This window comes from Sus scrofa, chromosome 1, assembly GCF_000003025.6.
Source record: "Sus scrofa isolate TJ Tabasco breed Duroc chromosome 1, Sscrofa11.1, whole genome shotgun sequence".
NCBI lineage: Eukaryota > Metazoa > Chordata > Mammalia > Artiodactyla > Suidae > Sus > Sus scrofa.
The window spans coordinates 163767099-163792028 of NC_010443.5; the positions used below are offsets into that span (position 1 = coordinate 163767099).

The window sequence follows — 24930 nt, forward strand, 5'->3', positions numbered from 1 at the left end:
GGAAATGCAAGGTAAAATAACAATGATAAATCACCACATTCCTATTAGAATGGCCAAAATCCAGGACAAAGACAACACCCTAAGATGCCAAGAACGTGGGGCAGCGGGAACTCTTACTCATCTTGCTGGTGCGAATGCAAGATGAATCATACAGTCATTTTAGGAGATAGTTTGGCAGTTTCTTACAAAACTAGGCATACTCTTACCATATGATCCAGCAAACACACTTTTTAGTATTTACCCAAATGAACTGAAAACATGTCCACATAAAAACCTGCACATGGTGTTTATAGCAGTTTTATTCATAATCGCCACAATTTGAAAGGAACTAAATTGTCCTTCAGTAGGTAAATGGATAAACTGTGATACATCCGGACAATGGAATATTATTCAGTTCTAAAATGAAATGAGCCTTCACGACATGAAAAGACATGGAAGAACTTTACATGCATATTATTAAGTGAAAGAAGCCAATATGAAAAGGCTATCTATGTACTGTAAATTTCAACTATATGACATCCTGGAAAAGGCAAAACAATGGCGACAACAAAAAGATCAGTGGTTGCCAGCAAGTTAGGGAGATGGATAAACAGTCTGAGCAAAGAGGATTTTTAAGATGGTAAAACTATTCTGTGTGACACTATAATGGTAGATACATATGTCATTATACATTTGTCAAAACCCACAGAAAGTAGAAGACAACGAATGAACCCTAATTTAAACTATGGCATTTGGTGATAATGATGTGTCAGTGTAGGTTCATGGATTATACAAATGTATCACTTAGGTTTATCAGTGAGGGAGACTGTGTTTGTGTGGGAACAGGAGTACACAGAAACTCTCTAATTTCTGCTCAATTTTGCTATGAATCTAAAACTGCTCTAAAAAGGGGTATTTAAGAGGAAAAACTCATAGAATTAGTTTTGAACACAAATGGATGCTAGAAAAAATTGAATCAATATCTAAATAACGAGAATTTCAGGAGTTCCTGCTGTGGTTCAGCAGGTTAAGAACCCAACACAGTATCCATGAGGATGGGGGTTCGATCCCTGGCTTCACTCAATGGGTTAAGGATCCAGCATTGCCTCACACTGTGGCATAGATCACAGATGCAGCCTAGATCTGGCATTGCTGTGGCTGTGGTGTAGGCTGGCCGCTGCAGCTCCAATTTGAATCCTGGCCCAAGAACTTCCATATGCCACAGGTGTAGCCATAAAAAGAAAAAAATGTAATAATAGGGCTTTCAGAAGGTGAGAAAAAAAAAAAAAACAGAGATGAGGAAATATCTGAGAAATAATGAACAATAATTTCCAAGAATTAAAGATACTGCACTGGGCCAGGGATTGAATCAGCAATACCACAGAGACACACCAAATCATTAACCCACTGTGCCACAGCAGGAATCCCTGGAGTGGTATTTTTAAATGTTGTAAGAAATGAAATTTAATACATAGCTAAATTACCATTTAAAGATAGTCCTAGGAATATAAGTACTCAAGATGGTTTACCAAGCGAAGAATTAAACAAACAAAAAATCAAACTATTGGTCTAAACATTACAAATCTAGGAGATGCAATAAGATATGCCAAGAAAGGATGAATAAATAACTTAAAAGTTCACTATTTCTAAGTAAACAATGGAAACTGGGGGAGGGAAGGAAGGAGAAAGAAGAAAAAGGGCAGAGGGAAGGGAAGAACTGAGAGCCTACTAATAGAGAGGACTGTGAGAGCCTACTAAGATATGTGTCTTATTCAGAGGGAAGATACATATAATCAATAAGCTTAAAAATTGACAAAGATAGATATAGATAAGAATCTAAATACAGGGTAACCACCAGAAGAATAAAACATAGAACATAATTCTCAAGTTGGCATCAAAATTTATTTATCCTCAGAAATTGGAAAAAAACAAGATAGGAAAAGAAAGTAGGGTACAGAGAAAACACAAAATAAGATAGCAGGGGTTAAGTCCTAAGATAATAGAAGAGGTGAAGTTTAGCATACTAAAAAGACTCTTAGAAAGTACTCTTTCAGTAACATGCCAGTCTTCTTCGTGATCCTTGAACCACTAAGCATGTTCCAGCCTCAGAGCCTTTTTATTTATTTATTTTGTCTTTCTGTCTTTTCTAGGGTCGCACCCTCGGCATATGTAGGTTCCCAAGCTAGGGGTCCAATCAGAGCTGTAGCCGCCTGCCTACACCACAGCCACAGCAACGCGGGATCCGAGCCGCGTCTGTGACCTACACCACAGCTCACAGCAATGCGAGATTCGTAACCCACTGAACAAGGCCAGGGATCGAACCCAAAACCTCAGGGATGCTATTCAGATCCGTTAACCACTGAACCATGACGGGAACTCCAGAGCCTTTTTATACTTGCTCTTCTCTTTGCCTGGAATAGACTTCCTGGATGCCAGCTGAGCCAGCTGCAACTTCAGGTCCTTTCCTTCTCAAGTCACCTTCTCTATGAAGCTTTCCATTACCACCCTACGTAAAATCTCAACAATTTCCCACACCAACACTTCATATTTGTTCTTTCCTTATGGTAATTTCCCAAACATATTACTTTTCACTAACATACTATGTATTATAGTTATTTTATTTATTATCTCTTTCTACAAACTCAACAAGGCAAGAAATTTTTCAGTTTTAGTCACTGCTATACAACCAGCGCCTAAAAACAGTGCCTCGAGCATAGTATGTGGTCAATTTGTTGAATGAATGAACAAATTGAGGTGACTGTAAGTAAAGGAATCATTTTAAAATGTGGCAGAGGAGTTCTCTTCGTGGCTCAGTGGTTAACAGATCCAACTAGCATACATGAGGATGCAGGTTCGATCCCTGGCCTTGCTCAGTGGGTTAAGAATCTGGCGTTGGCTGAACTGTGGTGCAGGTCGCAGATGCAGCTCAGATCCCGAGTTGCTGTGGCCATGGTATAGGCTGGTGGCTGCAGCTCCGATTTGACCCCTAGCCTGGGAACCTGATATGCCGTGGGTACAGCCCTAAAAAGCCAAAAAAAAAAAAACCAATAAAATGTAGCAGATACTATGATTTAAAAAAATCACATAGCAGTGAAAAGCAATGATAACAGATATAAACACAGCAACATAGACAATTTTTAGTTTTAGTTTTAGTTTCTGCTTTTTAGGGTTGCACCCATGGCTTATGGAGGTTCCCAGGCTAGGGGTCGAATCAGAGCTGTAGCCGCTGGCCTACGCCACAGCCACAGCAACGTGGGATCCAAGCCGTTTCTGTGACCTATACCATAGCTCACAGCAACACCAGATCCTTAAACCAACGAGGGAGGCCAGGGATCAAACCTGCATCTTTACGGATCTTAGTCGGGTTCATTAACTGCTGTGCCATGAAGGGAACTCCCTAGACAATTTTTAGAATTTTAGTTTGTATGAAAATAGTAGAAAGTGGAAAGTAATCTATAGCAAAATATCACTTCTATAAATTAAAAATACATATCCAAAACAGCACTATAGGTTCGAAAACTATATTCAGGATGGTATGCTAAGTAAACATATTATTGTAGATACTTATGGGACAAAAGTAATGGGAATGAAGATGGAAGATAAAGCAAAATAAAATTAAAGCAGGGCCTCACAAAGGCTAATGACGGAAGTGTACTATGAAATAAGAAATATGATTAAATCAATTTACTATACCTGAGGTGCTCTTGCCCCACTTTCCTCCCAAAGGAAGATATTTAGCCACTGTTGTCAGCAAAACTCAAATCACTGTGACCTTGAGAAAACCCATTTTAGTAAAGCGTTAGTAAGAAATAAAGTCCAACTGGAACAAGCAGAGGAAAGAATGGGTGGGTGAAGAAGTACACATAACCCTTTGCAAGAATTTCACTGTAGAAGGAAGCAAGAAAATGGTGTGCTAACTTGAGACTGGATGGAATCAGTATAGGACTTTTTTTTTTAATGAATGAAATTAAGGGGGGTATGCCAAGGGCAATCCATTTGGCAGGGACAGAAAATGAGGATGAAAGAGAAAAAGATAATTGTAAAAGTCTTGAGAAAGTATGAAGGAATGGGATCCAAAATAGAGAATTTGATCATAGAGATGAGGATATATCTCATTGCAAAGACTTCTGCAGTAATATGTTTAACAACGACTTTTCTGAATATGCAGGCTTTGGTGATGTAGGTTCTTAACTTTCAGGGGGTCATGAAACTCTCTGAGAATCTAATTAGTGTTATGGATTTTCTCTCAAAATACACATACAGATATTCAGATAGAACTTTACATACAACTGTAGGGGTGATCACTGAATCATGTTCCCCAAACTAATCCATACACAAGTCTGTCTTAGGTGGTTTTCTTTTTTTGCCTGTTTTAACTTTTTAATTAAAGTATAACATACGTAAAGAAAAGCACAACTCCATAAAAGTGAATATGCCATCATTATAAATAGTTCCTAGGCATGAAACAGAACAGGTCCAGTAACTGGAAGTCTCCAATCTCCTTTCTACCTTCCCAAAAAGAGCCACTATCTTGAATTCTAACACTAAATTCGATTTGTCTGTCTCTGAACTTTACATAAATGGGACATTGAAGGATTCACACAGTATGTATTTTTATGGTCCAGCTTTTTTCACTCTGCTATGTTTTGAGTTTCAGTCATACTCATGTATGTAGCAGTAGTTTGTTCATTTTCATTTCTGTATAGTTTTTCATTTTGAGAATATCATAATTTTTTTTTTTTTTTTTTTAGGGCTACACCTGAGGCATATGGAAGTTCCCAGTCAGGGGCTGAATGGGAGCTGCAGCTGCCGACCTATGCCACAGCCACAGCAATGCCAGATCTGAGCTGCATCTGCAAGCTATGCTACAAATTGTGACAACACTGGATCCTTAACCCACTGAGCAAGGCCGGGGATTGAACTAGTGGGTACTAGTTGGGTTCTTAACCTGCTGAGCCACAAAAGGAATACAAAAGCAAATAAATAAGTGCTTAAGTTATTTCAAAAAAGGGCACTAGTCAGGTAACAAATTACAGAAGTAACACCAAAATCACTTCTAGGTATAATCACTTCTAGGCACCTTTGTCTCTGCTCATCACCTCCTTCCTAAACAGTATCAAAAGCACATTTAAAGAATAAAAGTGATAAAAGGTAGATTGACGGATTTGTGGAAGAAGATGAGAAGCAGTTACAATTTGTGACCTGGGTGACAATGGTGGTATTCTTGAGCTTGCCATAGGAAGACAAACTTCATGCTTGAAACATACACACCCACCTCCATCACTCCTACCGCAGCCGTGACCACCACCTCGAAGCTGGTCACAATTCTCTTCCTTTTCTTGCTTTCTCACCTATCTCAGTCATTTCTCAGAACAGTTAATGTGGAGTTCTCGGTTTGGGGTTTTTTCTTCATTGGTTATTTGTGATGGGGGTGGTATAGGAATCATGAATGAGTGGATAAAGGAATTGAAAAGAGAAGTGAAGTTAGATTAATCAACTAATCAGAGGAGTGAAGCAAAAAGCATTCTGCCAACTGCTCACACCACTATTGCTTATAAGTAGGTAGGTACAACTCTATAGGAGAAAAAAAAAACTGATGTAAAATATTTTACAAAATAATTTGTGTCTGGGGGTTCCCGTTGTGGTGCAGTGGTTAATGAATCTGACTAGGAACCATGAGGGGTTTGATCCCTGGCCTCACTCAGTGGCTTAAGGATCTGGCGTTGCCGTGAGCAGTGGTGTAAGTTGCAGATGCGGCCTGGATACCACATTGCTGTGGCTCTGGTGTAGGCCTGTGGCTGCAGCTACGATTAGACCCCTAGCCTGGGAACCTCTATATGCTGCGGGAGCAACCCTAGAAAAGGCAAAAAGCCAAAAAAAAAAAAAAAGAAAAAATTGTGTATGTTCTTTTTAAAATTTAAAAAATTTCAGTACTGACATAGATCATTTTTAGAGATTTATCTTTTTAAAATTACATTAGACTTACGTATTGTTTTCACTATTTTCTTCTATGCAAATTGTGATCTTCATAAGTTTTATAAGCATTTGTATTTTTAGTAATCTGTATTTGAGTTCTATTTATGTATATACTCTGTATGGAGTTCTGTTTGAACAAGAAAAAAAAATCACCATGAAAGTAAACTAAAGAGTCAACCAGGGAGTTCCCGTCGTGGCGCAGTGGTTAACGAATCTGACTAGGAACCATGAGGGTGTGAGTTTGGTCCCTGCCCTTGCTCAGTGGGTTAACGATCTGGCGTTGCTGTGAGCTGTGGTGTAGGTTGCAGACGCGGCTCAGATCCAGACGAGGCTCAGATCCCGCGTTGCTGTGGCTCTGGCTGCTGTGGCTCTGGCGTACGCCGGAGGCTACAGCTCCGATTCAACCCCTAGCCTGGGAACCTCCATATGCCATGGGAGCGGCCCAAGAAATAGCAAAAAGACAAAAAAAAAAAAAAAAAAAAAAGTCAACCATTATTAGAAAAATTTGAGCAGGGAAGCTGAAAGCAAATGATCAGTGAAATCTCATTCTCAAAAGTGACATCAAAGTTATAAACAAAGTGATTTGCGTATTCTAAAATCTACAATCCTCCTTTGAAAAAAAAAGTAATCATTATCATGTGAAAAATATGAAAAAATACGTTTTCATTTCAGTTTCAATAAACTGAACGGGAGTTCCCATTGTGGTGCAGCAGAAACGAATCAGACTAGTATACACGAGGTTGCAGGTTTGATCCCTGGCCTTGCCCAGTGGGTCAGGGATCTGGTGTTGCCGTGAGCTGTGGTGTAGGTCACAGATGTGGCTCAGAGCCCATGTTTCTGTGGCTGTGGCATAGGCCAGCAGCTGCAGCTCCTATTCTACCCCTAGCCTAGGAACTTCCATATGCTGCGGGTATGGCCCTAAGAAGACATAAATAAACAAATTAATTAATTTAAAAATGGTGTAAAATTCGCTTCAGTCATACCAAACTCCATATCACCTTTGTAAATTTAGTTCTTTTTGCCAGACTGCCCCTGGTTCAAATGGCCAGCTCCTGGAGTTTCTTACTGCACAGCAGGCTAAGGATCTGGTGTTGTCACTGCAACAGTGCCCAAGTCACTGCTGTGGCATGGGTTCAATCCCTGGCGCAGGAACTTCCACATGCCGTATGTGCAGCCAAAAAAAAAAGGGAGGGGGGGTTCTGAAATGTTCTCTGAAACCCTGGTTTCATTTGCCATAGCTGATTTAAGAGTCTTAGACATCCCCCTCAAAATGGATTTTTTCCCTCCAGGGTTTAGAACGGGATCACAGAACCGTGAGTAAATATACGAATTTAAGTTAGAGGACTTGCTCAGCCACGTGCAGTGGTAAAAGACAACATGCAAAGAGAGAAAAATGAAGTGGACAAGTAGGGAGAAGCAAAAGAGATCAGGCTGCCCCAGGTTGGTGAGAAAATAGCTGCCTGAGTTACTGATGAGTTTTCAGTTACTGGTTCCCCTCTCTCTCATGAAGCTTGGTTATACCACCATCTTCAAAGTACTATGAAATCCCCAGCATCCTTGCCATCAACAATCCCAAGCATCTGTGCTTTTTTTTTTTTTTTTTTTTTTGAGTAAGGTAGTTTGAATTTGGTTTCTAATACTTACAAACAAAAGAAAATTTATTTTAAAAACCTCAAAAAAGAAAAGGTCAAGCAGGAATATCAAAATGTCAGTTAACCGGGGCGGGGGGGGACCCTTGTTAAAAAATGGCTGTTGCCGAGCTCCTGTCATGGCTCAACGGTTAACAAACCCAACTAGCATCCATGAGGATGCGGGTTCGATCCCCGGCCACCGCTCAGTGAGTTAAGGATCTGGTGTTACTGTGAGCTATGGTGTAGGCTGCAGATGTAGCTCAGATCCTGCATTGCTGTGGCTGTGGTATAGGCCAGCATCTTACAGCTCTGACTGGACCCCTAGCCTGCAACCTCTATATGCTGTGAGTGCAACCCTAAAAAGACCAAAAAAAAAAAAAAAAAGGCTGTTTGAGTTCTCACTGTAGCACACTGGGTTAAGAACCTGGCTGCAACAGCTGAGGTCCCTGCAGAGATTCGGGTTCACTTCCCAATCCAGTGCAGTAGGTTAAAGAATCCAGCATTGCCACAGCTGCTGCATAGTTTGCAGCTGCAGATTAGATTCAATCCCTAGACTGGGAACTTTTATGTGCTGTGGATGAGGCCACTAAAAAAAAAAAAAAAGGATGGCTCTTATTATCTGTTGTTATCGTCAGGTACTTCTCAGCATAAGAAAATGAAAAATATTCACCAACCATAACAGATTCAAACAACATTCTATAAATTCAACTTTAGCAGAGTTGTGAGTCAGTATGAATAAAATTCTATTTCAAAGTTCAGGGGAAATGAGAGATTAAAGAACAGGGAATGTTTTAGAGATTATTAGAACAAAATTTTTTTTAAAAAAGAAATAATAACACTTACTACAATTATGACCAAAAAGGGGGTGGGAATATGCCTTTTCTGGTGATAATAGCCAGTCCTATCTAACAAGCCTAAGGATCATTATATTGTTTTTGCCATTCATCCAATACCCACTTCTCTGAAGTTCCCTGATGATCTAGCATTAAGGACTGGGAGCTTTCACTGTTGTGACCTGGGTTCAATCCCTGGTCTGGGAACTGAAATCCCACATCAAGCTGCTGCTCTGCGACGCCAAAAAGGAAATAAAGAAAAACGACTGCATCTATATCCATTTCTTTTAAAAAAAGGCCACTTCAAAGTCCTAACTAAAATGCTCAATGGTAGAAGACAGGGACCTTTAAGAAAAGGGAACATTTCCTAAAACAGCACAGTCATCATAAGGCATTAGCTTCTAAAACAAATTTGATATATTAGGTTTTCTATTTTTCTTTGCCATCAATTTATTAATACGAAGTTTCCTCTGGCAACTTAGACTTTTTAAAAAAGGGGACTATTCTCAATACCTTGTAATAACCTATAATGGAAGAGCGTATAAAAAAATAGAATATATATATATATTTATATATAACAATCACTTTACTGTACACCTGAAACTAACACAACATATAAATCAACTATATTTAAAGTAAAAATATAGATACATATATTTAAAAAACTAGTTTCTTTAGTAACAATTTCCAAAGGGATAGTGTGAAGAAGAATGAATACTGGTAACTTAGACTATTCAAATCAAGACAAACTTACATTTATGAGAAAAACTGACTAGTCTCACAATCAAAATTTATCAAGACTGGGAAAAATCTACAAACGTAACAACAAGGTCAGAGATAAAAACAAACAAAACAAAACAAACAGTTCTTCCATCAAATTTGCCAAGATTATACAGGCAGTACTGGTATTCAGAAAAAAATGAGAAACATTAAATTTAGAGTAAAAGGAAAGGCTTATGAAAAATTGAACAGTGATTGCCATAAAAAAGATTTTAAGTAAACAAGTCTCAATAATGGAAGAGGGTAGAGGCATTAATCATTTTTACTGACTTATATTGCCTCTAGATTGTGTTTACTGAAATTATATTTGATGAGTGTCCACTATTCTGAGAATTTATTTTAAACCAAATAGTGAAGGGATATTGTACAGGTTTAACTCCGAAGTGGAAATTTTTCCAATTTCCCCATTCTGCCCCTTGTTTAATCTTTCTCTACAGAATACTTTGGTTTATTTCCCAAAATACTAAAAAGCAAAATATTATCAAATCCCAAACACCTTAATCCATAAGAGGAAAGACTGGTTAAATGATACAGGACAGGTTATATGAAGAATAAGAGTAAACAGGAGTTCCCTATTACTGGCACAGTGGTTAACGAATCCGACTAGGAACCATGAGGTTGTGGGTTTGATCCCTGCTCTTGCTCAGTGGGTTAACAATCCGGCGTTGCCATGAGCTATGGTGTAGGTCGCAGATGTGGCTCAGATCCCGAGTTGCTGTGCTGTGGTGTAGGCCGGTGGCTACAGCTCTGATTCGATCCCTAGCCTGGGAACCTCCATATGCCGTGGGAGCGGCCCTAGAAAAGGCAAAAAGACAAAAAAAAAAAAAGAATAAGAGTAAATAAAGGGCATTCCTGGAGTTTACACAGTGTTATTAATAAGAAAAGTGTGCTGAAATTTAAATAACCAATTAAGCATAACAATTAAGAAATGTTAACCATCATTAATGCCAATTTCAAATTTGTGACAGAACAAACGCTGGAGCTGCTAGAAAGACTAACGGTCAGCTCACCAAAACATTCTCCAAAGCTAGGAATTTATCTTTCATTTTAAAATTCAGAATCAGTTGATTTGTTCATTTATTTGATAATTGTAAAATAGTGGGGGGGACACAAACACAAAAATTAAAACATGCTAAGAGGGGGTTCCCTTGTGGCACAGTGGGTTAAAAATCCCATGTCTCTGCAGCACCTCAGGCCACTATAGTGGTGCAGGTTCAATCCCTGGCTCAGGAACTTTCACATGTCCCAGGTGGGGGCAAAAAACAAAACAAACAAACAAAAAAACTAAGGGAAACAATGGCCATAGAAGGCATAAATGTTTTACCACCATAAATAAATTTAAGCTTCACAACAATCTTATGAAGACATCATTATGCCCACTTTACAAGGGAAGAAACTGAAGTACGGAGAGATAACACATAGGCAAATGGCAAAGCCAGGTTTCAATTCCAGACATTTTGGGTCCAGAGCCAACTACTTTACACTGCCTTTCCAATACTACAATAATTCATTCAACAAATTCTGAGTGTCTTGTCTGTGCCAGATGCCATTCTTGCTGCTTGAGATAAAACACAGTTACTAACAGTATTTCAGAAGGGACTTGATAATACAGATAAGAGTACGGGTCTGAGAAGGCTTTCAGAAGGAGATTAATACCTTAGCTGATTCTTAAAAGTTGCAAAAAAGTTAGACTGGCAAAATGAAAAGGGAAGAAGAAAATGGAGCCATTTAAAACAAAAGAACTGCATAAGCAATGGTCAACAATTCAGAAATAGCATGTACATTTAAGGAATCTTCAAAAAGCAGTTTGTATGGCTAGAGTGAAAAATGGAAAGCAGAAATTATAAGATTTAAGATTAGAGAACCAGTCAGAGATTGAATCATGATGAAGCTTCTTGACCTGTTAAGGAGTTCAGATTTTATTCAGTTGACAATGGGGAATTAAAAGAAGAATTTTCTGTGTGTGTGTGTGTGTGTGTTTGCTCTCAGGCAAGGGAATGAACCTGCGCCGCAGTTGCGGCCAACACCAGAGCTGGGGCCACACCACATCCTTAACCCTCTGTGTCACAAGGGAACTTCCTTCTGTGTTTTAAAGACACTAGCCTGGCAATTCTGGCGTGAATTTCAGAGAAATAAATATGAAAAGAGGAAAAACAATGAGAAAGTAAGGAAGTAGTTCCCATTAAGGCAGTGGTTGAAACTGTGATGCTAGGGAAGTGACAGATACAAAAAATAGTTAAGAGGTAAAATCAGCAGAATGCATAGTAAATGAATGGATGTGAGGAGACAGAAAAAGAGTGAGGATTCATGAAAGACTCCTAAATTACTTGGATAATGAAATCGATAGTCCAGGATGTCTGAAAGACAGTAGATAAAAGAACAACTTTAGATAGGTAAAGAAGTTTGGTTTGGATAAATGGAGTTTGAAGTGAAGATATGTAAGCAGTTACATAAGACAGTCTGATGCTTTGGAAAGATGCTAACGCTGAAAAAACAACCTGGTAAGTAACTGGTAGATATACGGCAACTGACACTAAAGGAATAACTGTGACTTACTATAAAGGTGGAGAAGAGCAACTGGCTCACCCTGGGAACACCACTTCTTTTGGGACAGGCAGAAGGCAAGCTCTCAAAGGGAATGATCAATACACTGAGAAGCCCAAAGGAAAACAGAAGACAGCAGTGGAAGTCAAGAGGTTGAGTTTCTTGAGAAAGTGGCCCATAGTGCTTTTGTCACTGATTACCTTAGCAAGAGCAAGTTTAGCAATATAAGTAGAAATCAGACAGCGTAAAGAGTAAAGGGAGAAAAAAGATGAAATTTCAACCAATGCAGATTATCTTACTGATTCTCTCATGTATAAAACTGAGGTAATAGGTTATTTTGAGTACTGAATGACTTACTACATGGAACCTCACATCTGTTGTTAGTACTACAGGCTCTCACACTGCATGCAGCCACACTGTGTGCCTCTCTGTTCTCATCTCAAACTCCTTTATATTGTAAGGCTTTGCACTGGATGCTCTCCCTAAGGATCCCTCTTTCCTCAGCTTTTCAAGTAACTGGCTTTTTCTCACCTGTCAAATATCATCTCCTAAGATAGGACTTCCCTAAGAACTACCCTGAGGAGTAAGGACCTATATGAGGTCATTCTCTCACATCGTTGTGTTTTATTTCCTTTGCACTCTTACCACAATTGGAACTTTTCTTGTTTATTTAGAAGTAACAGAGCTAAGTGATTCAGAGTATAAGGCTCCATGACCAGACTGGCTGCATAAAAATTGCAGTTTGGCCATTTATTAGTACTGTGACTAAGGACCATTTGCTTAACCTCTCAGTGTCTTAATTTCCTTATTTCTACTTTTATTTTTACTTATTTTAATTTAATGTATTTATTTATTTTTTTTGCTTTTTAGCGGCACATGGAGGTTCCCAGGCTAGGGGTCGAATTGGAGCTGCAGCTGCCAGCCTACACCACAGCCACAGCAACATCAGATTCAAGCCGCATCTGCTACCTACACCACAGCTCAAGGCAACACCGGATCCTTAACCCACTGAGTGAGGCCAGGGATGGAACCCACAACCTCATGGTTCCTAGTCAGATTTGTTTCCACTGTGCCACGACGGGAACTCCTCCTCATTTTTAAAAAGGGCAATATAATAAAGTCTTCATTCACAGACTTCTTGAAGGAATGAGCGAATCTACATAAAATTATCATAAAAATACAGGTAAATTCTGAGCACTCAAATATTATTTTATACTTGTTTAGTTGCCAGGATCTTTTTTAATTTTTTGTCTTTTGTCTTTTTAGGGCCACACCCACGGCATGTGGGCATTCCCAGGCTAGTGGTCGAATCATAGATGTAGTCGCTGGCCTACAAGACAGCCACAACAATGCCAGATCCAAGCTGTGTCTGTGACCTACACCACAGCTCAATGCTGGATCCTTAACCCACTGAGCAAGGCCAGGGATCGAACCCACATCCTCAAGGATACTAGTTGGGTTTGTTAACTACTGAGCCACGACAGGAACTCCCTACTTGCAAGGATCTTAATGCTCCACTAAACTGCATTTCTCAACAGGTACTACTGAAACTATTCGAGCTGCAATAACTTAGTCCAACCATAAATACATCAAAATAACCAAATGAAGGAGTACTGTTCTGTTCTGACTAAACCTCAGGAAGTAGTACTTTCAGAAAGGGGATTTTTTTTTTTTTTTTTTTTTTTGCCACAAAAGTCAGAGAGAAAAAAAAGAAAAACATACAGAGCTAGGGCTCTGCAATTAAGTAAGGGAAATTTTTGATAAGTTATATATATAATTACTATGTAATTCAAACTAGCTTATAAAAATTAAAATATAGAGGGAGTTCTCTTGTGGCTCAGCAGGATAAGGATACAATGTTGTCTCTGTGAGGATACAGGTTCCATCCCTGGCATCACTCAGTAGATTAAAGATCTGGTGTTTCTGTAAGCTGCAGCATAGACTGCAGATGTGGCTTGTTGCTGTAGCTGTGGTGATTCAACTCCTAAGCTGGGAACTTCCAAACACCATAGGTATGGCCGTAAAAAGAAAGAAAAAAAGTGGAGAACAGAGAAAAAAAGGTTCTGAAAGGTTCTGACCTAAGTAACTAGAAAACAGTATTTTGACTAGAAACTCTATAAACAAAAGGATTTGAGAGAGAGAGAAAAAATTCTCTGGTTTGTAAAGTTGTTTCTCATTGGGATATGGGTTAGCAATTATGAAACTGTACATGTATAATGTGACTGAACAAACAAGTAAGGGAATGGTGGATGGTGAGAACGAGGTTTCTCATTTCTGGAGAGTAAGGCTACAGACAAGCAAAGGGGTAAGGCTGGAATGAACCATGTGTTACTGAAATAGAGTCAAAGGTATCAGTATGAACTCATGTTTAGCTTCATATACAAAAGATGCAGATGTACAAAAACAGTTATATGTTTGTTTATGTGGGTTAGTATGCATACATATATTTCCTAGGTCTATACACTAAGAATGCCTAAAAGCAATAATACCCTAACAGCAATGAGCACACCCAGTGCCCAAATCTTGGTTTCTAATACCCTTCTCTAATAAAAGTAATCTGGGACTCTTGAAGAAATGGTTGATTATAGGGCTGGGGTAGGGAATATATAAAATGAGCCTGGAGCATCTTGTACTGCCAGAAAGTAGAGAAGTGCTCAAAAACAAAACAACGGTTTTTGTCTTGTTGGTCATAGAAGCCAACCTGAAAGAGGTGCAATAATTTGAGCAACAAAAGAAAGTAATATAGGATTATAACCCAAATTTATAAAATGAATATCCACGAGTCCATAATGATATAGATAAATGACTGACTATATAAAAGGAAGAGAAAAGGATAATCTCTCTTAAAGAACCTCAAGGAGTTCCCTGGTGGCTTAGCAGGTTAAGGATCTGGCATTATCACTGCTATGGCTCTTGTTGCTGCTGTGGTGTGGGTTCAATCCCTGGCTTGGGAAATTCTGCATGCCATGGGCATGGCAAAAAAAAAAAAAATCCAAATAATTTCATATATACTCACCACTTGAGGATTTGAAGCTTAACTTTCCAAATGAGTATGATCTGCACTTAGTGATTTGTTTCCAAAGAGTAGAGTATGGGAAAACTTTATAGTAGAGAAACCTTGCAAATACTACCTCAGCCAGGTGATCAAGGTTAAAAATATCAGTGATAAATCACATTAATAGTATTTACCCTTGATATGATATAGTGGGAATGGCATTTTATCTCTGTAGTCATCTTTCCCCAAACCCATAACCCTAGTCTAACTATGAGATGAACATCAGATATACCCAAACTAAGGGAAATACTACAAAATATCTGACCTATACTGCTCAAAACTGTCAAGGTCATCAAAAGCAAGGAAGATCTAAGGAGCTGTCACAGCCCAGACGAGCCAAAGGAAACGTAACAACTAAATGTAGTGTGGTTTTCTGGATGGGATTCTGGAACTGAAAAAGCAAATTAGGTAAAACCTAATGAAATCTGTAGAAAGTATGGACTTTGGAGTTCCCGTCGTGGCACAGTGGTTAACGAATCCGACTAGGAACCATGAGGTTGCGGGTTCCATCCCTGCCCTTGCTCAGTGGGTTAACGATCCGGTGTTGCCTTGAGCTGTGGTGTAGGTTGCAGACGCGGCTCGGATCCTGCGTTGCTGTGGCTCTGGCATAGGCCGGTGGCTACAGCTCCGATTCAACCCCTAGCCTGGGAATCTCCATATGCCGCGAGAGCGGCCCAAGAAATAGCAACAACAACAACAACAACAACAAAAGACAAAAAGACAAAAGACAAAAAAAAAAAAAAAGTACGCACTTTAATTAATAGTGCCACTTGTTCCTTAGTTATAACAAATGTCAGATATTAGTGATAGCAGATACTGACTACAGGGTATGTGGTAACTCCCTGAAACTTTTCAGTAAATGTAAAACTACGCTACAGCTAAGTTTATTTAGGAGTTCCCGTTGTGGTGCAGGGGAGGAAATGAATCCCACTAGGAGCCATCAGATTGCGGGTTTGATCCCTGGCCTTGCTCAGTGGGTTAAGAATCCGGCATTGCCGTGAGCTGTGGTATAAGCCGAAGATGCGGCTTGGATCTGGCATTGCTGTGGCTGTGGAATAGGCTGGCAGCTATAGCTCCAATTCGACCCCTCGCCTGGGAACCTCCATATGCTGCAGGTGCAGCCCTAAAAAGACGACAAAAAAAAAAAAAAAAAAAGGTTATTTAAATAAATTAGGGAGTCCCCTAATGGTCTAGTGGTTAGTATTCGGTGCTTTCATTGTTGTGGCCTGGGTTCAATCCCTGGTCTGGGAACTGAGATCCCACATCAAGCCGCTGCATGCTGCAGCCAAAAAAAAAAAAAAAAAAAGTTTATTTAAATAAATTAGTAACAATAAGAGGAGGGAAGTTATTGCCTTAACCAGACGGCATTTGGTCCTTTAAGTTATGTATAAAGGGTTGGACAAAAACAGAAATTCAGTTAGTAAAACAATCTCAACAGTAATGAACAGTTTGTAATATTGTACATATAAGTGCCTAAAGTCATTTTATATGTGTATATCTTTATTCCTTAGCTGATAAACACTTTAGGAGCAGAAAACTCTCCTCTAAAGCAGGAAGCCACTCAATTTTTAGACTAAAGCAAAATTGTGGTACTAATTTTTTTTTTTTTTCTTTTTAGGGCTGCACCTGCAGCATATGGAGGTTGCCAGGCTAGGGGTCGAATTGGAGCTATAGCTGCCAGCCTACATCACAGCTCACAGCAACGCCAGATCCTTAACCCACTGAGCAAGGTCATCGATTGAACCTGCATCCTCATGGATGCTACTCAGTTAGTTTCCACTGAGCCACAATGGGAACTCCATGGTACTAATTATTATTATTATTATTATTATTATTATTATATGTCTTTTTGTCTTTCTAGACCCACACCCAAGGCATATGGAGGTTCCCAGGCTAGGGGTCAAATCAGAGCTGTAGCCGACAGCCTATACCACAGCCACAGGGTCCGAGCCGCATCTGCAACCTACACCACAGCTCAAGGCAACACTGGATCCTTAACCCACTGAGAGAGGCCAAGGATCAAATCTGTGTCCTCATGGATGCTAGTCAGGTTCATTAACTGCTGAGCCATGACGGGAATGCTGGTACTAACTATTATTAATAATAATTCTACCTGGCTTTTGAAATTCACAAAGTTTAAATAGTTTCAGTTAAAATATAATCACAATACATTAATGAAACATTTCCTCATACATTCAGGAGAGACATATAACTATATATAGAACTATTTTAAGAAAACACATTGGGAAGTTCACTAATAACAATATACAATAATGTAAAATTCACAATAACTTGGGTCCATAATAGTCGCTGTTCAAGAGATTTAGAAACTCCAAAAATAAAAATAAAAACACACTTTATTAATGTTTGTAACTATCTTGAATGCATTTAAAAACAAACAAAACCTCTTACAAATTAAGAAGAAAAAGTCCAAAAGAAAATGTGTAAAGGATAGGTACAGACAAATCACTGAAGAGATAACCAAAAACACCCACATAAAAGAAAAGATGGGGGTTTCTGTTCAAGGCTCAGCAGTTATAAACTCCACTAGTACCCATAAGGATGCAGGTTTGATCCCTGGCCTTGTCAGTGGGTTAAGCATCCAGTGTTGCCGTGAGCTGTAGTGTAGGCTGGCAGCTACAGCTCTCATTTGACCCCTAGCCTGGGAACTTCCATATGCTGCCAGTACAGCCCTAACAAACAAACAAACAAACAAAAAAGAAAAGAAAAAAGATGAAGGGAAATAAAAATAGAACACAAGTAAAATGCCATTTCGTATCAATCAGATTGGAAAAAATCCAAGAGTCTGTCAACACCAACTGCTGGTAGGATATGGAGAAACAGCAACTGTTTGTCCATATCCTATAAGTATCCTGTAAAGGAGAAAAAGCTTATACCCTAAAACCTAGCAATTTGATGATCAAGTATATGATCTGGAGAAACTCTGACAAGCTGCTTGAAGAGACAGAAGGATTTCATGAGGCACTATTTATAACAGATAAAAAAAAAGAAAATAATCTAAATGCCTGTCAATAGAAGAAATGACAAACTCTAGTATATTTATTCAATGAAACAATACAAACCAGTCAAAATGAATGAACTAGACCTATAGTGCCAACAAGAACTGAGGAAGGAAAAAAATAAAGCAAGTTTCAAAATGTGTATACAATGAGACAATCATATTAAGAGCTGGTTAATTTTACTAGCACACTTTTTTAAAAAAGTGTCTGGCACAGTTTTGAGCACCTTATATAAATAAATTCATTTACTTTTCACAACAATCTTATGAGGTAGAAAGTTCTATCATCCATATTCAACAAATGAGGACAGTGAAGCATGGAAATATTTAAAAACTTGCCTAAGATGGATAAATAAGGTCCTACTATATAGCTCTGGGAACTATATTCAATATCCTATTATAAAGCATAATAGAAAGAATATCAAAGAGAGTATATATATATATGTTTAACTTAGTTGCTTTGCTATATAGCAAAAATTAGCATTGTAAACCAACTAAACTTCAATAATTTTTTTTAATTGCCTAAGGTCACAAAACCATGAAATAGCAGAGTCAAGATTCAAACCTAGGGAATATGGCTCTGAAGTCCACACTCTTAAAAGCATCCAAAGCAATGTCATGTACTACTCATATATATATATATATATATATATATATATATATATATATATAGTTTATTAAAAGGTTAAACTGGAAGGATACACATCAAATTTATCACAACAGTTGCCTCTGGGAAGGGATATAAGGAGAGACGGAAAGAGGATGAAATTTGGAAGAACAGAAGGGACTTTAATTTGATCAGCAATGCATAAAGCATAAAGTTCTATGTTGCTCTTTTATAACTAAGTGCAACACTGATGATATACATAGTTCTTTTGTATTAAATATATATCCAAGCAAAAATTTCACAATGCCAACATTTTGTATGTTAGGTATGTACGTTGTTTACTACTTTTGTAATTTTCTATATTTTTAAACTTTTCAAAAATAAAATGTCTCCTTTTTAAAATATTACAACAAATATAAAAAGAAATTTAAGAAATTACCAATCTCCATATTCCAGCTTTTATTTGGAAAGCAAACAAATAAACTGTGAGTTTATGTAGGTATATATACTTTAACATACATATGGAAAATGCATTTTTACATGGCTCAAAAGAGCTATACTAAAAGTATACCAGAAACGGTATCTCTTGTTTTACATTTTGATGCATCACTATTCTCAATGAAGTACATATAGCACTAGCAGGAAAACTCCCTTGATACCTTTCTGCCTCTTTTTCCTGCTGCTTTCTACTTATTTGTGCTTTTAAAAATAAGGAAGTAAGAACAAAGTACCAGGAAACTGTCATACTTTAGAAAAGAACAATAACAGCCATATATGAGCATATATACAGCCCTTCTGACCATAAGACTGCCCAACATACAATCAAGTAATGTCCAAAAATTCAATTGTAAATAGATTATTTGGAACTCAGAACGTATTTCCCCATATGGAAATGTGACAACCAGAAAAAGGATACTGCCTGAGGTGCCAGGACATGAACTGTGAGACATGAAAAGTAGAGTATACAATATGCAGTGATGTCCCAAGAAGAAAAGAAATGGTTCTCTACTAGAGTTTGAAGTTAGAAACCATATTTCATTAATTCACCTTTGTGTCCTCAGTGACCAGCAAAGTAAGTACCTGGCACCTCATAAACATTCAAAAACTGCTGCCCACCAACTGATGAGGTAATGAGGAAAAGACTAAGTCAAGCAGTCCATCAATAGATGGCACTGGCAACACAGAACAGTTTGGGTGTAAGATACAAACAGAAAAGAGTTTAGAGAGTCACAATGTGCACTAATAGGAGCATCCATATATGTAAAACTACTCCCAGGCTGGTGCAGGTAACTAGGAGAATGCCTTCATCTAGAGCATTTCAGCTGTTTCCATTATTCCATTGCACAAGCACTGTGTTTTCTGTTAGCTTTGCCAATAATGAATTATAAGGTAGTTTCTCTGTTGGAGCAGTGGTTATGTGGGGCAATGCCAGATCCTTAACCCACTAAGAAGGATAGGAATGGAACCTGCGTCCTCATAGATACTAGTCGGGTTCGTGACCACTGAGCCACAGCAGGAACTCCTCACCTATAACTCTTGAAAATATTTTAAGGTCATTTTTGTGATGATGATGATGATGATGATGATGATTAGAGTAACACTATTCAGAAGACAGAACAAAGTAAAAACACTAAAAATAAAAATTACCTATAATCAGACAAAAAAAACCCTATAATCTTATGATCCAGTGATATCTTTTAATATTTTATGTATTTCCTGTCAACAATTTTGCCTTTATATGCATATATTATAAATAACAGTATATAATTCCTTATATTGATTTTTCTCTCAGTACTATATTGTGCTTTCTCATGCAAGTAAATAGTTTTTAAATTGACTAATAATTGCATTCACCACATAGATTAACTATCATTAATTTCACTAATCCTCAATATTATATGGCATTTTGACTATTACAAATTTTTACTATTATGGTAACACACTATAAAAATGAATCCTTTCTTATGTATAAAGTTCTACACTGCAGTTTTAGAATTTGAAGTGGCAGCTATGATACAGAGTAATGAAGCATGGAGTACTTGACTCTTCCCAACCTCCAAATGCTACTGAGCAATAATCAACAGGGCACTGAACAAACAAACAAGAAAAGATGAACTTGTTATTTCTTCAGTCATTCTCTTCTTTCACATCTGAAGGAACAAGCAAAGTCCCAAAAGATGAGTCTCTGACATCAGAGAGGACAATAAATAACCAGTCAATTTTCCTGCTACAGCCACTTCTGTTTTCCACTTAGAATAATAAACCATAATTTAAATAGGAATCAATAAGATTTATAATATAACAAACATCTCTGTATTGGTGCTTAAATCTAGGTTTTCACAGTAAGTGGACAGCTAAAAAAAACTCTGCAAACAAAATATAGTACAGCACAGGGAACTATATATCCAATCTCTTGGGATAGAACATGATGGAAGATAGTATGAGAGAAAGAATGCATATACGTATGACTGGGTCACTATGCTATACAGCAGAAGTTGACACAACACTGTAAATCAACTATACTCTAATAAAAATAAAATTAAAAAATAAAAAATAAAGTGAAAAAAGATAACTAATGTCACTCAATGAGTAAATAATGTTTTCTTCTACAATTCGTCCATGCCTTTTATTATTTTTTAATGAATTAGAAAATATCATGTACTCTATGTCTTCCTTTTTTTATATAAATGGTTTTTATTTTTTCCATTATAGCTGGTTTACAGTGTTTATCTCTTCCTTCTTAGAGCTTCCCAATTATTCCAAATTTTATTCAAGTTGCCATAAATAGGCCAACAGCTCCAGGAGCTTAAGAATCAATAACTATTTAAGCCAGTGGTAATTCATGTGGAAAAGTTCAGAACAAATCAGCATCAGCTTCCTGGCTCTCTTGCACAAACAGAAAATTTATATCGCTTCACCAACTTTCAAAAGTGCAAATTTGTGTATATAAATTCAAAACTCAGGCCAAAATTCACTTATATTTATTCCCAATACTGGGCTGGTGTCAAGAGCAATCAACTTTACTAACAAGTATATTCTTATAAAATTTCACAACCAAGTTAAATCTATGTTTAATCAGTCAGAACAAGAAAATTTTGTAACAGAAAGCGTGTATAATGGTGATGATGATGACAATATACACTTTTCTGGACTCCTACTGACAGCTGCAGTCCAAAGAGAAAATGTGAAAATAAAGTAAAAGTTACCCAAAATGTTTTAATTCTGGCCAAACAGTTCCCACAGAAGAGGCCAAAAACAGTCTTCTGTTTCATTATAAGTTCAAATAGCCCAGAAATTATGTATACTTTGGTTTTCAAAAGCTGAATCCCACTATCTAAACATAAACTGAATAACTTGCCCAAGAGTTCTTACTTATTACCCTATCTTAGGTCCCTGGGAGACTACTTTTTACAATAATCTCAAATGTACTACAATAGATTAGTGTAACCTGGGCTACGCTGTTTACAGGTGTCTCCACCTCCTTCCCCAAGAGGAGAGAAAAGGTAGACTAGGGCAAACGGAAAATAAAGACTACATACACCAAACAACACCTTCTAATCTTGTAAAATTGCTTCTTTTAAACTTGGACTATTATTTTCATTAGCGGTAATATCTTAAAGAATAACATATTCACGGAGTAATACAATTTCTGCCTTCAAGGTCTCTAGCTAACTGACACGCGTTTTCTCCTCAAATAAATACATGCCTGTTGACAGATGCCTATCCTGCTGTTGCAAACAAGAAATAACTGTCCTATTAGACAAAAACCCTTCTCTAAGGCTCCAGGCGTAACCACACGTTTGAATTAAAAGCACACTGTAACAATAACAAAAATCTTCTAGCACATCTGTCATTTAAAAGCACGATAATGAAAAGCTGCGACCCAGTTTTAGGTCACAAGCTTCCCCCCCCCCACCCCGAAAGCGATAAACTTCAAAGGGAATGGTGGCGACCAGAAATTGTTTACCGCCCCCCCGCCCAAAAGACTGGAAAAGACACTCCAAACTAGCCAACCTGGACGCTGACCAGGCTCACGCTGGCCAGGGTGTAAGCTAGACAGACCCCGGGGAGAAAAATCAGGCCTCTGGGGGCCCGCCAAGCTCCAGCTGCCGCCTGTTTAAAACATCAAGCAGGTGGGATTCCGGGAGGCCACCTCCGTCTTACGTAACGGGTTTGTCAAAATCCCAGCTCCAGGACCTCCCCTCTCACCGCCCCCGCCCCTACCCCCATCCCTCAACCAGAGCCCCAGACCAGCCCAGAATAGAAAATCCGGAATGAAAACATTGAAGCCCCCCAAGCATCCGACGCAGAGGCGCGGGTGCTACCCTGAGCACCGCCGCGCCATCCGGAGATGACCCAGCCGGCGGAGGACAGCCAGGATCCGAGAAGCCTCCGGGTGGAGGTCGCGGCCATCCACGCCACATCTCTGAGCCTGGCCGGCCCCGCTCCCGCGCCCACGTCTGTCACCGCTTCGGGCAGTGACAGCTCCACATGCCACAGCTGTCCGCGCCGCGCCCCCGCACTCACCTCACCGCTGGCTCCCGCGCGAGCAGCGGATCAAGCTTGGGGAGCGGTCCCAAGTCCACTCACGAACCACGGCGGGACACGAGGGGCTGAATGCCGCGGCGCTCGGAACCCGCTTAGCTCATCCCAGCCCAGCGCTCCGCCCTGCGCGGCACCCCCGCCCGCCCAGGCCTGCCGTCTCAGTCAGACGGGACTCCCCCTCCCCTCGCGGCCGCGGCTGCCTCCGCCTCCTTCTCTGGCTCCAGCCGCCGCGGCCGCAGCCGCCGCAACCGGCGCCATCTTGCCAGTGACGGAGGGGGTGGAGGCGGGGATCGCGGCCAGCTAGGGCCAATAGCGGGTCAGGCTGGTGCCCGAGAGGGCGGGACAGGGCCGGGTTGAGGATCGTGGGGTCCTAGCGCCTGATACTGAGACTGGCGTAGGAGGTGGGCGGAGCGGAACTGCGTTCTCTCGTGACGCGCGGTAGAGTTGGGGAAATGATCTGTGGTTCCCCTTCGGGTTGGGAGATCCCGAGCCTGAGGCGAGCGTGGGCGGCACACACCTTCCCTTCCACTTTCATCACCCCAGGGGTCAGGGATCCGTCAAGGGCCAACGGATGTTTCCTCCTTCCTCTGTAGCAGTCCCAGAGTCCTGACATTGCCTAGCCAGAGTTTCTCGCGTCTGCCAGAGCAGCCGCTCCTCTATCCAGGGCACTCAGATTCCCAAGGAAACCCCCCTGAGGAGTTAGCAACCACCTACTAGTAGGTTTCGGTCCCAGGATACTAAAGGTCAGGTAAAAATGGGGAAATGGGGGGAGGGTGTCTCTGAAAAGTACGTTGATAAAACACCTATTGTTGACTGAGTGTATATTACATTGGATTAATGGAATACGGCCTACTTAAACCTGGCTATGGTTCCACCATTAGTGGCTGTTGGCAAGCTGCCTCTGAAAAATGAGGATAATAAAGGTTGATTACTGCTCAGGGTTGCTCTGAGGTTTAAATGCTATAATGCATGTGAAATGCTTAGTATGGTACCTGAAAGTACTCAGTGTTAGATATTATTACATGGACAAATGAAGTAAAAAATATGACCCGAAAAGACTTCAGGTCAACTTTCCTGAATTGTGCAGAAATAGGCATCAATCGCTTTTACTAACCAGGTTTACAGCTCTATATCCTGTCTCCACTTCTTCCATTGTACTCAATCAACAGATTCACTGAAACTCGAACTGAGGGGACACAGTGGTGAGGGAAACAAACTGTCTGGCTTCTTGGGGCTGACAGTCTAGTGGGAAAAAGAGGGACAAATATTTCATCACATTTTCAGGGAAGCATGCTATAAAGGTTATGAACAAAATTTTGGAAAAGCAGATACCAGGATAGCTTTGAAAAAACTGGTCAGGAAAGGCCCATCCGAGGGATAAGGAGCCAATAATGAAAGAAATGCCCTGGGGAATTATTTAAGATAGAGGAAATGGCTGTGCAAAGGACCTGTGGTAGGAAAGAACTTGGCTGTTGGAATTGAGGGGAGTCCATGGTGCAAGGAGGAGCCTGTCCTGAGATTGGAGAGGTGAGTAGAGGCCCATTACCGCAGGGCCTCGGAAGACATAGAAACAGGATCGGATTTTATTGTAATTGCAGCTGAAAGCCATTGAAGAGTAAGAGATGCCTGTTAGAGCAGAGAGGTAGGAGCAGGGATATTAGAGGTATGACATATCTAGGTGATATGTGGGCCAAAGAACTGGATTTAAAGTAAAACAAAAAACTTTGGGGTTGAGCCTCTTCTACACTATTATGTAGTGTCAAATTATATGTTCTGATCTTTAATTTCCTTATTGATTAAAAGAAGTGTGAGCATCACATAAGGCTGTATACAGAAAAATTTAGAAAATTTTAGTTTCACTGAAAATTGTTAAGTAATTTGTTCCTAATTGTTTTGTATGTTTTATGTAGTTGTCTAATCAGTGCTGTTTGATAAGTACACTTATTGGTTTGGGGGGTTTT

The 24930-nt window shown here is 39.4% G+C and overlaps 1 protein-coding gene and 1 long non-coding RNA gene across 3 annotated transcripts in view; one reads left to right on the forward strand and one right to left on the reverse strand.

Annotated features, from left to right (window-relative positions):
- DENND4A (DENN domain containing 4A) overlaps positions 1-23166 on the reverse strand; it is a 128817-nt gene extending 105651 nt beyond the window's left edge. The window contains 1 exon segment of the mRNA XM_021100187.1: positions 22952-23166. The gene's annotated coding sequence lies outside the window, so the exon portion shown is untranslated.
- The window catches only part of LOC110261793, a 57575-nt gene continuing 55895 nt past the window's right edge, over positions 23251-24930 (forward strand). For both annotated transcript variants that reach the window (XR_002346338.1, XR_002346335.1), the window contains exon 1: positions 23251-24496. This is a non-coding gene — a long non-coding RNA (uncharacterized LOC110261793). The remainder of the gene's footprint in view (positions 24497-24930) is intronic.